The 12110-nt window shown below is 43.9% G+C and overlaps 1 protein-coding gene across 1 annotated transcript in view; it reads left to right on the forward strand.

Annotated features, from left to right (window-relative positions):
• Window positions 1-1434: 1434 nt before the first annotated feature.
• dlgap1a (discs, large (Drosophila) homolog-associated protein 1a) overlaps window positions 1435-12110 on the forward strand; it is a 102919-nt gene continuing 92243 nt past the window's right edge. Inside the window, 1 exon segment of the mRNA XM_076981722.1 lies at window positions 1435-1755. The gene's annotated coding sequence lies outside the window, so the exon portion shown is untranslated.

The following is a 12110-nucleotide window of genomic DNA, read 5'->3' on the forward strand; positions in this document are numbered from 1 at the left end:
TGTACAGCGTGTAACGTTAATCTATATGGCATCGTCCAAAACCTGGCGCGGATCAAACAAGCCCTCTTTAATAATACATTTATCTCCTGGACTCACGTGTTTTCTGGCACGGTGATATTTTCCCATAAATATGGTCTAGATTATTCTGTGCACTCTGGGAAATTCAAAGTAGTCAGATGTCTCTTGGAAATATGAGGTATGACTTAGTATCTACATATTCAGATAATAATATAATCCAGACACATTACACTAGGGCAGTGGTTCTCAAACTGTGGTACGCGTACCACTGGTGGTACGCAGAGCACCCCGCGGTGGTACGCCAGATGAGCTCGGAAAATAAAAGATGCTTTGAGTTTTTTTTTTTTTTTTTTTTTTTTTTTTTTACACAACACATTTTTTTAATTAAAACAGAATTATGACAAGTCCTGAAATTCAGAAACTAAAAGGGATGACTCGTATTATTTGCGGAGAAAAAGTCGCTAAACAGCTCGATCTGGTGCATCTTTCAAACGACACAGTCACTCGCAGAATTGATGAAATGGCGAACAACGTCAGACAAACATTGACCGAGAGAATTAAAATGAGTAAATGCTTCTCACTGCAGGTAGATGAATCCATAGATGTCGCAGATTTAGCCAACTTGCTCGTTTCCGTGCGATATGAGTATGAGGGCATGTCGCACGAAGACTTTTTGTGCTGTAAACCCCTACCAACACGAACTACAGGAGAACTACATTATAACATATGTGTGTAATGAGCAGGGTTGCCAACTTTCACGCATTGAGCGTGAGACACACGCATTTGACCGTCTTCACACGCCACACATCCGATTTCTCACGCCGACAAAAAAAATCTAGTTTATTTACCTCTGATCCACATCTATGATTCAATGAGTTACTAGTTCGCTCTGGCACCAACCACCGCGATATAATACTTATCTTGTGTCCATTTTACATCCTCCCGGTAACAATTTACGTTCGCTAACCCCCCGTCAACAACTTAAACTCGCCAAACAGCTTTTTCTTTTTTTTTTGGGGGGGGGGGGGGGTGGTACGTGGAGGTTTTTCGTTTGACAGTTGGTGGTACTTTGTGTAAAAAGTTTGAGAACCACTGCACTAGGGAATCACACCATCAGTGTGTCACATCCTCTATTAGTGGACGGAAGAGGGGACGGAGATTTGACCCTGATGTCTTTAGTCACTTTGAAACTACGAGATGAATCTCTTCGTTCATCTCTGAAACTTCGCTCAACAAACGGACCGTGTTGGACCGCGAGGGGCGACATAGATCCAAGTATCTCTGTGATTGCACCGTAATAAATAGATGAACACACGTTCACACACTGTTTATACCGGTCTGGTCCATTTCCTTTTTAATCATGTGTGTGGTTCGCTCTGACGAACAGTACCGTGGTGCTACGTGAGATTTGACCATATGTGGTCAAATTCAGGTTTTTGAGGTCTCGATGCATTTTGCAGCCGTACTTAAAACGGCCAATAGATTCACTTTGACGCCCGATCCGCTCCGATCCTCTCCGATCCGATCCGTTCCGATCCGCTCCGACCCGCTCCGATCCGCTCCGCTTCTTAAAGACTCCATCGTGAGCCCAAGACCATATCGGCGTGTCCGCTGCAGCAACAGAGCGCGCTGTCAGGTGTGGTGTCTCCAGCCTCATCTACCCACAGCCTTTTCGTGCTCTGGTCGGTACTGGTCACTATTTGGGGATTATGAACTGTGATTAATAAAGAACCCGAGGTAAGTCTTTTATTATTTTGTAGTTTATCCACGATAACACTGAACGTTTGTGTCTATCTAGCAAATTACCTTTATTTGTTGAGGCAAAACCACGTCATTCATATTGCATTGAATTCTTGTAGATGCTGGAAGACCACATTGACTAGAACATGCATCCGTACTGTCTAGCGATCGATGTCTTGAATTGGTCCAGACTTAAATGTTAAGGCATTGCGTTCCTCATCCTCACTAGTACATTACGCGCGATGTATAACAAAGACCGGCTTGCTAGCAATTTGTATCGACTTTCCTGCTGCCAGGGCTGTAGACCTGCGCATTAAACGATAATCAAATTTATCTTATTGAGCTTATCAAAATCAATAGAGTCATACCGTGTACGCCACACTGTGAAATGGGAATAGGCAGGTGATAATAGGCAGAAATCAGTCCAATGACTCAAAACTCGGAGCCCCTTACCCCAGCGCGTTGGCCACCTATTTATTGGGTTATTTTCAAGTGAATTATGTGGCTTACAAGTAGGTATTTGCCTTTGCTGACAACCAGTAGCCTACATCTCACTTCGATGACTGAATTAGTGTATCCTAGTGAGAACACCTTACAAGTTCCCGTGCGTCCTCGCAAGACGCACACGTGCTCGTACCGTTTTCTACCGTGAAACGCGTCTGTATTATTGCGCGAGTTGCTACATCTGTCAGAACCGGTTGAACAAGAAAGCGCTCCAAGTCCATCCTGAGATGAGACACGGTGGAATGTGACAACAGCGCACTTTAATCTCTCTTCATCACTCATCACAGCCTGTTTCCATGGTCGCAAACTGGTGACATTTATGTCCTCTGGGGACTCCCCACAACGGGATGAGAAACTCCCGCCCATCAGATCTGACGGGGTCTCTCTTTCTGTTCTGCGGGTTCTATTCATTTTCCTTCGTATAAAGTCGTCTTTGTGTTCACTCTCGACTTCATGCCAGATGTGAGACCACGCATCTGGGGACTCACGTACGGCGACGTGCTCGCAACAGCGAGATCCATGGTTCTGTTTCCGTTCGTGCTGCCATTCTGAGATATATATGCAAATCACAGTTCAGATGAACATGAAGAAGAAGTGATGTTAGCTGAGCACCTGCAGCAATCACACCAGGGTGGCAGTCACACTGAAGTCATGGGTTCGATTCATAAGGAGCACAAACCATCGTCCTGATGAAGGTGGACGTGGGTCTGAATAACGCTCTCACGTTATGATAATGGAAATAACCAGACGGTGTGTTCGTTGTAGAGCACAACTGCGCTCGTCCTGTGAGTGGGGAAAGGTGGGTCACTTCCTCTCGGCTACAGTAATACCAGCCGGTCCGCACCACGTGCTACATCATGTATACGAAACACAGCAGGAGATGCTTCCCTCCAGACACATTCAGATGTCCTGCAGTATAGTGCAGAGGACAATGTCAAAAGAAGTACTGGATATACACGTCATGGCGAAGCTTTAGCTACACCTTCTACCGATGGTAGCGATCAGAAGACCTAGTGGGTAAGAACTAGTAGTGACTTACTTTGGGAAGGAACTTAGTCAATGGGCAAGAGCGAGAGACAAAATGAAGAGAAATAAGAAGAGAGGGAGAGAGGAGAGAGAGGGGAAGAGAGCAAAGGGAACCGTCTAGTGTCCTGTGACCTTAAGGCATCACAAACCACTCAATCTGTGGTTTTAAATAAGAGCCATTAAAATGTGGACAGGTGTAAACTGTGCAAACGGGACCTTGTCAAAATGGATAAACTTAAACACTGTGTAACGTGATTCCACAGCCCAAGACTAATATCGGTCGCGGTGTATACGTAAAGTGATGTATCGGATCAAACCAGCTGTGCAGGATACAGATAGATGTTTGTTCCATTCTGGCACAGCAAACCTGGAGAAACCAGTAGAGGAACTAGCGAGCTGGTCTGTATCTACTCGCAGTCCCACACCCGCTGCTTTGGGGAGCTGGGAATGAAATGATCCCATTAGCAATGAAATGGGGCCACTAGTGTTCTGTAAAGCTCAATTAAAGACAATAACCGGTTCAGTAAAATACACCTTTGGGGCAGCTAGGATCCCCTGATCCTGACCTCACTTGCTATCGCAAAGTCCGACCTGCTTTTTATGAAGCTATTTTCAAGTTCATAGTTTGAGCTAAAAATCTATTAAAGCTATTTGGTCATACACGGATGGGCTTGAGAGGCGGGCTGACCGAGGCCAGCGTGTGTGTGACAGCACGGTGCTCTAAGCCAGTCACTTTAATGCCGTCTGACTGTCGATTTGGTCAGCTCCGTTCCCATGACTCACCGGAGATGACACAATTTCATAGCACATTACTGTCACATGGACTGCAGAGACCGCTCTGTGTTCTAACTTGTGACTGCTTCAGAGCAGTTGAAATGCCCCGTTCACCATTACTGGTGTGTTTTTAAAGAGTACAGATTTCTGTGGGGGCCATCTTGCAGTAAGAGTGTCAAAATGGCCCAGTCCTTGTACTTGATTATTATACGCGTCAATTAAGAGTTCTACTTCACAGCAATATGTGACGGAATGAATATCAAGTTATGTCAAAGGCCAAGATTGCATTAATAGCCATGCTCTCACAGTTCGTGTTGGCTGATAATCCGAAATGTTTCATTAAAAACTTCCTTCGAAAGGTCGGGGCCAGTATTTCCGGCAGACGCACCTGGAGCGGGGGATGGTGGAGGGGGCGGGGCTTGCATGCTAATGAAGGTCTCTGTGTATGCGCATCTTTGCAGGCCTTTGCAGAAGCCCTGTCTGCTAGTCTCTGGGGAACAGGTGGTATTTATGCTATTCAAGGTGGGAGGATGATTCACGAAAAAAAAAAAAAAAATGCAGCTCGGTATAGCAGTGGTTGCGTCATGAAAACACCCATGATTCACCCCAGCTAACTCAACTGATCTGTGTGTCAGAGCTGACTATACACGGAAAAGGATGGAATTATAAAGTCCATATACACATATATATATATATATATAGTATTGATCTTAGAGTAGTGAGTAACATGTTTTGAGAGGCTTTTGTCTATTTGGTACTGGGACTAAGTGAGTGGGATGTTGCAAAATGACACTGGACAAAATGAAACTGAGCTAATAGTCTGGCCTGTCAGTACAGGGGACCCCCAACTGAGTGATATCCACTCTACTGCGGAAGCTTCCAGCAGGGCCCCCCCGCAGGGTGTTCTCTGGTCTCTCTTTCACTCTCTTAAACACACACAAGCTCACACAGTTCATTGATCTGCTCTCTAAGCTTCCCAAATCAGCAGTAGTCCACCAGGCCCCATGATAGCGAGAGTTGTGCACCTGTAACCCTAGTGCCACGCAGACAGCAGCAGGTATGCACCTCCCGAGGCTCTAGCCACAGACTTGTGAGAATGATGTAAGTGTATTTGCTGTGTTATACAGCTCCCCGGTTGTTTTCTCCTCTCAAGGCTGCCAGTGATGTAGTCTAAGGATGCCACAGAGCGCTTCAACAAAAGTGTTTCTTTCATCTGACAAATAAATGTCTCAAAAATAGAACTTGCACTAGATGTTTGTTCTTAGGGAAAGGTGACATTCTAACTCGGCGTGGTTGGTTGTATCTGGTAGTGCTGTGCGTTACGCTTGATTTGATTCAGAGAGGTGTTCATCCACCACGTTTGAGCCCCTCCCCCTGTAGGTCTCCGGCGCTGCGAGCAGAGGCGGGTGCGTGGGTAGCCGCTAACACGCCTGCACACGCCCCGTCCTGCTCCGGTGCAGGGCGACCGGGGAGGGGGTTGCCGTCCATCCACACTCCGAACCACACCGGCGGACACCTCGGAGACGACGTTCCTGCTCGCGGGAACACCTCCGAGACGACGGGAGTTCCGCACGCGTCTCCCGCGCCGCTCTCTTGCGGACGAGCGAAGTCACGCAGTGAGACGCTGCGATCCTCTCCCCGCTGGGTCTGCTCCGCGTCGCACGACGCACCGAGGCACTTGGCTTATTTGACAACCCCACACTTTTATTACTGACAGAGGGGGGGGGGGGGGGGGGGGTGTCCTGTTGCCACGGCTACGGGCCCACACGCTTACCGCAGATACGACAGTGGGTGGCACCAACAGTACAACTCTCTCAGTTTCTCTCCCTGTGGAAAACTGAAGGCCGGCCTGAACGCTGCAGAGATTAGCTAAATATTGCCGTTATACTACGGTTCGCTATTTTACGAGGGAACCTGTCTTTGAAAGCAGACGCATCTCGGTGCCAAACTGGAAGGATGTTTTGCCAAAGAGACCGGCGTTCTGTAATGGATCTTGTACACAGAACCAAACTTAGCCATCTTTTTCAATTACACAATTACACACACACACACACACACACACACACACACACACACACACACACACACACACACACACACACACTATCTGACTGGCAGCCATCAATATCAATATCTTTCAGACAAACTAACTCAAAAGAGGTATAACTCGCAGTGTATGTCCATGACAAAAGATCTTTTGAGTGATTAAACACTGTAAAGATAAATAGTTAAATACTGTAAAGATAAATAGTTAAATACTGTAAAGTTTATGCACACCATGTTTTTTTTTTTTTTGTAAAATTGTTCGATATAGATTTTATTCATATTTAGCTGTGTGGTGGCAGCATAGTCAGGCCATCGTCATGGAAGTGGCTTGTTGCCTGGAAACAACCTGTTACGGAACTAATGGCCGCCACCCTCCGCTCTACGGAGTCATGTGTGCTAATCATCATGTGTGCTTCATTGAGAACAATTAATAATTGGAAAAGTTTTATTAAACATAAGAATTTGTTTTTGTGATATTTGGGCTAACTCACAAAGATGCTAAATAAAACAAAACTGGGGCAGTGTCACGTCAAGCCCCACCCCCACCTGTCAGGTCTGTTTATGTAGCCATGTGCTAACTATCAGTCTTGGTCCCGCCTTGTGTTTTGTAACCCCGCCCCTCGTTATCATGTTCAGGTGTTCCTTGTTTTGTTTGGTGTATTTAAACACCTTGTTCAGTTATGTCTGGGCTGTTCGTTGTTATTTGTGCCACAGCCATTTTGTCCATGTTTGTGAGTGGTTCAAAGTGTTGGGTAATGCCTTTGTTTAACGTTTCATCTGATCTGACCCTGGACTGCTTATGTGACCCTGTGTATGGATCGCCCTTCATTAAATCTCCCTCCTCTCTGGGTTTGCGCCCGCCTCATGGCTCCATGACACCCGACGTGTCACAGGCAGTAAATGTAACATTTGAAATCCAACAAACGTAACTGAAACTGTAGTTAATCCTACATGATACCTTCACATACTGAACCAACCTCAGTAACCAGCTCTACAAAAGCCCAGACAGCACCGTGCAACAGAGCTGCTGTAGTTCAGTTGTTAGCGTGGTGTAGCCGTAATATCAGGGCGGGAGATTCATTTCTCATACTTACCACATGCTACGTACGTAAATATTTTTGCTCTTAATGAGAACGCTTACCACATGTTGTAAATGAAAAAATGCATTTCGTAATGCTGTGTACAACCAAAAATGCTAAGGGCTGATAACTATTATTTAAGTATTACAACCTAGACACCTGATACCATTATACTAGCAGGGTAGTAATGACCGGGAGTTTTCAATGGCCATTAGTGTTTGTGGTCAAGCCGTGGCCCCACCACCTTTTACCTTTGGCCTTTTAACCCCACCACCTTTGACCTTTGACTATTTCAGGAGATGGAACCCTGTTCTCGTGACTTTAATTTAATTGGCTGTGGCACAGAGACAGTGTTCCATGGGGATGGATGTTATTTTGTAACAGAAAGATGCTGTTTGTAAGAAGCTTGTGTTTTATTGTCTATCTTTTCACTGAGAGCAGGGGTGAGGATCCTGACCTATAGGACTACCTTGTTGTTCTGTTGGATGGGTCTTAGAGCAGTTCTGACATTTCAGAATAAATAAATAAGTAAATATAATAATAAACTTCATTGGTAGGGCAATTGGAATGCACCTTGTGTAGCAGGAAGTAAAATGGAAATATTTTAAGTGGTGACGCATTTTTTACTCCGGAGAATAGAGTCAAATCTCATCTGGACAAACAGAGGACACATTTTAGCAAGTGTAAATGGAATCCAGTCCAAATATAGCCAGATTTGATCTAGACATGAAACACATGTTAACAGAAGGTGTGAACAGGCCAACGTAGATCCAGGTCTTTTAGACACATGCTACATTTGTTCACGAATTAACCATCATCTGTATCATTTTCAGATAATTGAGTATTCTTGTTTGAAATCATTTTAATCAAACAAATGGGTTTGACGTCATATGGTGTTATAAATGCATTTATGGCAACTGGCTTGATATTGAACATTAAGTGTTCAGTGTGGCTAACGTTAGCTAGCATTATCATTATGCTTTCACACAGTTTGTTCCAGACATTATTTTTATTGAAAAACATTATGCTCTTAAAGTACATTTTCAAAATCAAAAAATTGAATATTTGCCATCAGAGTCTATAAAATTAATGAAAAAATGAAAAGCAGCTGAAAAAATGCTGCTTGCAATACAATTCCACCCTTTTAGACTGGTCCTTGCTGGAGCTTTTGCTCTAGGTCTGTATGTATGCTTGTACCAGCTTTGCACAAGGTTTGAGAAGGAATTTGCTCAAGGTTTTCAGGTTCATTTCCAATATCAACACAGATTCTTACTTAATTTTGACTTAATTTTTATTTGACTGCAGGAGCTGTCATGCTGTCTGGACAACTCCAGCTTTGGTGTGTGTTTTCTTCATTAACTGCTTCTTTCTAGCTACCCTCCCGTTCAGACCACTGTTATGCAGAACTCTTGATATTGTTTAGTGCACCTTAACTCCAATCTGAGCTACTGATCTCTAGAGGCGCTTCAGACACGTTGGTCTCTCTGTGGCAGTTCTCACAAGACTTCTTCTCACTCTGAATTTCGAGGGATTGCCTTGTTGAGGTTGTGCCTGGGTGGCGTGATGTATGTTACATTTCCCCACAGCTGACTGAGAAATGCTCACTGGGATATCAACACGCCTGGATATTATTTTGTTGCTTTCTGTATCTTGGGCATGTATGCAGCTTTAATCTTCTTACAATGCTGTTCAGTTTTTTTTTCACTTTTCCTCACAGTCTGGCTAATGGTATTTGAATTAATGGGTTAAATCTGGATCAAACCAATTTTTGTTATTTTGAAAAGGACATTTTTTTCCTAGATAGAGGTTAGCTGTTAGCCAGCTGTAGCCTTGTTAAGGAGGAAACTCGGTACTATAGTTAAAAATGTACAGGTAGTAAGAATTTCAGTTTTCTACCCAAGGTTTCCAAAGAAACAGAACATTTCAGACAGTCCTTCATCAAGTTTTTGCACACGAGGTGCGTTTGTGTGTGTACAGAACACGGTCGATAATAGGATATGCAAATGAAATAACACATGCCAGTCCTCAGTGGCAGTGGTAGGGGTATTTTGTACAGAATTACAAATATGTGTGATTGTGCTTTGGCATTTTTCTTTGCCTCTGAGCGTTTTTTCGAGACACATCTTTGGTTACTCTGGGTCACTTTTTCATCTTGTTTGGAACAGGACGTTAGACAGTGATCCTGGCCCATACGAAATGGACTTCTGCTGTTGGACATCTGTGTCAAAGCACACTGGAAGTTATGTCCCTCTGGAAGAGTCTGTCCTCTCTGGCCTGACAGGATCTGTTGGTCGAGCGGAGCTTGCACACTCTTTTATTTGCGAAGCTGCCGTGTCTATATGGTACCGCGAGGCCCGGCAACACGCTGGCCCGAGGGCGACGGTTTCACCAGGAGAGAGCGTGCGCTCTCTGCATAAACAGATTTCCTCAGAGCGACTTCCTGCCTCTCAGTATCTTGAAGGATCAGTGCAATTTCACATGCATATAGAAAAGCAAAACAGACTGCTTTGTCCTGTAGAGGAAGTCAGTCCTCCGGGTTTTGAGCGCTGCTGTTTCTCCACTCCACGAGATGGTTAGCATTCGCTTCCAGAGTGGCCTGAGCGTTCAGGCTATTTTCAGATGCACAATAATGTCAGATTAACATTTTCTCCAGCTCCCTGGGCCTTCCCTCCCGTGTCCTTAAAAGAACGCCGTGCAGAAGTCGAGAAACTAACAATAATTAAAAAGAAAATCCCACACTTTATTATAACAAGGCCCACTCTTTTAAAGGGTAAGGATCTCATTAAACCACTAGTACACACACTTTCATTAATTGTGTTGCAGCTTGTCAAATCCAAAGTCACCCCGTTTCTTCACCGCAGCATCTGGGCTTAATTATTTAACTGGCAAGCAGCAGTGTTGTTCCTGGTGATGTCAGTAAGACAAAGAGCATGACGTGTCTATCCATCAGCCTGAAGATCAGACAGCCCTTCACACTTCACCAGCGACCGGCCGCCGGTGAACTGGGCGTGTCAGTCGTGATCTGGGCTGTTCGCTCACTCCGGTTCGGAGCGGGTTTACGTAGGGCTGCCCGGCTCACAGTAATTAGTGCGCACAGCACAATATAAGAAGAAGGACACAGAGATCTGCAGACTCCTTTGATTTGAGTACTTTAATTATTCCTGAGTGTATCAGCATTACAGTATGAAGCTCCAAGGTTTTACACCAAGTTTAAGAACTAGTTTGTGTTCTTTTTATTTATTCAGTTTTTCCTCCCGATAAGTCATGCCTTTCAAAACAATGGTTGTAAACAGTGAGTTGACATCCCAGCGAGCTTCTCGTTGGGATGTAATTAGTGACATCATCTCAACTAGTGATGTCACTAATCCTTGCCACACTTTGTACACTGTAAAGTAAAAGTACAGTATGACCACATACCAAACTGACATAGAAACCATAATGGTACACAATCTGAAACTTGGTTGATGCGAGCTGTCTTCATTCTGTACTATAATCGTGGTACCCAAAGGCCTATCAAAACATCCAGACTTTTGTTTTCATACTTCATCCATACAAAATTTGATCTGTATGTTTTATAGCATTTTGCTATAGCTTGATTGTTAACAATTTGAAGACATTAGATTTTAATTTAAAGATTTTAATTTGAAGACATTAGTGATAGGCTATATGTTAATGATCACTCAGGCCAGAACTGCAGTGGAGTCACAAAATGTTCATATTTGATTTAATTGTAACTGGAATATTAAATGGTTTTCTGTTCGACATATGCAGAGACTGACTGCATGTGTTAAACATTCATGGGAGGGTTATTGCTTTAATGTATTTTTTATCCTTTTTATCCTTTTTATCCTTTTATCATGCGAAAATTGAAATGATTTTAATTAACATTACTGGTCAGTGGGCCACATCACTAAAATGAAACTTATATAGACATTTAGGAAGCGAGCAGGACTGAAGAAATATTCTATTTAATAGAGCTTATGGTTTTGAGTGATCGCTACTGAGTGAACCTGTCAGAAACTGAATATGGCATCCTCAGTCTAGACAGGATAACTCCAAACCAGAAATTGTCTTCATACTCTAAGTTCTTGGAATGAACTATTTCAAGGCAATGTCATTTTCCCACATGGAATAAAATAACTGTTTACCATGTTAGCGATTGAGACCAGACCTATTTTTGTCGCTCTTTCCCCATCGTGTCTCCAATACCTGTTATGGTTTTTAAACCCCATGTTGTTAATGTTGTGGGCCTGTACCGATATCCCTTAAAGATGTCACCCACAGCGTTCCTCATGGTTCCTCCTGAGACGTGGTGAGATGAATGACCCGCTACAGTGACCTACTTTGTCTGCTCCTCCCAAGCGCTGGCCAGAGCGTGGGTGTCTTTCTGGATCTGGGTTGCCATGTGTTGGAAAAATGGGTGCTACATCTTTTATTCATTTGTCCTCGGGTCCCCTGAGCAACACTAGTGTTAAACACCCTTTAGTATTCCATAAAGACTTCGGCTTTGATCCTAAAACAGCAACACCGCTCCCTAGCTCAGCTCACCTGTGTTCACAAACCTGCTCGCAATAATAAACTGGATTAACAACAACTGTAAATAAACAAACAGCAGGTAGCAGAGAAGCATATGAAACATACAAGCAGACTGAAAAATAGATTCAGTGATATCAAGTGCAAAACATGCGCATAAGACTAGGTCAGATACACCATGATCTCTACACACCATGGTACTCCATAGAATTACACAGAATTACACCACCAGGATGGAACCTGCAGTTTCAGCACCATGGACAGAGCACCTGTATTTACCTTGGCATAGTTGAATAAGGAAAGCTTAGTACATGGAACTGACATACATCTTGTATCCTATTTCAAGTGCTAATGGCAATGAATAAGGAAACGAGAGCAGTGAAATGGGCC

This window comes from Brachyhypopomus gauderio, chromosome 19 (genome assembly GCF_052324685.1).
Source record: "Brachyhypopomus gauderio isolate BG-103 chromosome 19, BGAUD_0.2, whole genome shotgun sequence".
NCBI classification, from domain to species: Eukaryota; Metazoa; Chordata; class Actinopteri; order Gymnotiformes; family Hypopomidae; genus Brachyhypopomus; species Brachyhypopomus gauderio.